The sequence below is a fragment of the Cyprinodon variegatus genome, unplaced genomic scaffold (assembly GCF_000732505.1).
Source record: "Cyprinodon variegatus isolate N-32 unplaced genomic scaffold, C_variegatus-1.0 Scaffold1284, whole genome shotgun sequence".
Classification (NCBI taxonomy): domain Eukaryota; kingdom Metazoa; phylum Chordata; class Actinopteri; order Cyprinodontiformes; family Cyprinodontidae; genus Cyprinodon; species Cyprinodon variegatus.
In genome coordinates this window covers 149,440-151,181 of record NW_015151737.1, presented here as the reverse complement: position 1 = coordinate 151,181, position 1,742 = coordinate 149,440, and positions in this window count along the sequence as shown.

The window sequence follows — 1,742 nt, the reverse complement described above, 5'->3', positions numbered from 1 at the left end:
GTGACCAGACGAGTTCCCCACTTGAACCTGATCATAAAACTTGTACATTCATCTTTAATAAACCTTTGAACTTTTCTCCTGCCTCTGAGTGTTCTGCATGTGGGTTAGACACGTTAAACCAAACATGACACCTCCGACCCACTCGCACCCTCTGTCCTGCCTCCCTCCCCCCGCACAGTCATTCAGATGCAGGTGAGAGGCCAGCTGAAGAGACTGTAACAGAGGAAAGCCTCGGGACTGGAGAGCTGAGCAGCTCCTTTCGTGAAAGACTTTTACACCCTGTTTGTAAAAAAGAGGGCTACTGCAGGTAATTCATCCTTGGTGCCACCAGACTCCACAATGCAACACTATAACGACAATGTCTTGTGCAAGATAGCAGGATTATTATACCCTGTAGAATAATACATTAAAGACTACCACATACTGTATACACCCCCATGCACCTTTTCCTCCTTCTGGCACCTTCTTCTTTTTGACTATTGAGCTGATGTAACAAGTAAATTTCCCCACTGTGAGATCAATAAAGTCAATCAATCAATCAACCAACCCCCATGTTCTTTACGTACTCCTCTTCTGTCTGGACAGAAATGACAGAAATGTGAGCTCCTTTGTGAAAGTCCTGAAGTTTGTAGATGTAACCACTGTTATCAGCCCAATCCAGGACAATGGAGCTTCAACAGGGAAGGGGATAGTGGACTTCCAGAGAAAACCTGCCCACTAACCCCCTTCAAAATCCTCAACAACACTGACTACTGTCAATCACCTCTGCTTCCTAGAAAAAAAAAACAACCTTTCTCTGGATCTGAGAGGCATTGATTACTAGTTGGGCTTTTGCTTTACTATATTAGAGATTTTTTTTATAGTTCTCCTAACTAAGATAAACTAGGACTAATGAGGGCTCAGAAAGTTACATTTTTGTACAGGTCTTATGGTGGTGGCCTGCTGACACCTACAGGAAGATTGTTTTTTTTACACGACATGTAACCCAGAAATTATTTGTATATAGAGTTTAAATTGAGGTTATGAAAATTGATACTACTCTTGTAAATATCACCACCAAGACAATGAAAATTTGTCAGGTTAGCTTCCTATAAAAAAGGTATTTTAATTAGTTTCATAACAAATCCTCTTTTTTGGTAATGCTACATTATGCTAACCTGAGCTGCATGTGGTTCTTTGGACCTTTAACAACAGTTCTTATTTATTTCTTCCTTTAAAGTCTTTTTGGTTTTTGCGCCTAGAGGCCTTTATTTTTGAGGATTTTTTTGTATGTAAACAGGAAGGCCACAAGGCCTGGACTCATACCTATGATGTCATACATGGGTCACACACTGAATCCCTGGACCGATACCACCACCACTGCACCCACAGCAGCTCTTATTAACTTCAAAACAAAAATAATTAATTTGTGTTTTTCGATAGAGGTAGTTTAATAAAAACCGAGATTTTAAATATTTAGTCATGGAATAACTGCTCTAAATTATAAAATATAAAGATACAGTTTTGCTATTCTTTTTTTTTTATCAAATTTTTTTGTCATTAGATCAGAACTGCTGCCCCATTTTCCACAAAAATCAAAATCCAATAGAATGAAATGTATCCATCCTGTAACAATGAGCCATTGTTACTTCTATGTTTGATAAATATGACAGCTGAACACAGCATCTGTTTTTTGTTATTAGTTTGTTTTGTTTTGTTTGTCCAGTCCTCTAGAAACAGTTTGTCTCTAGGGATGTCCGGTT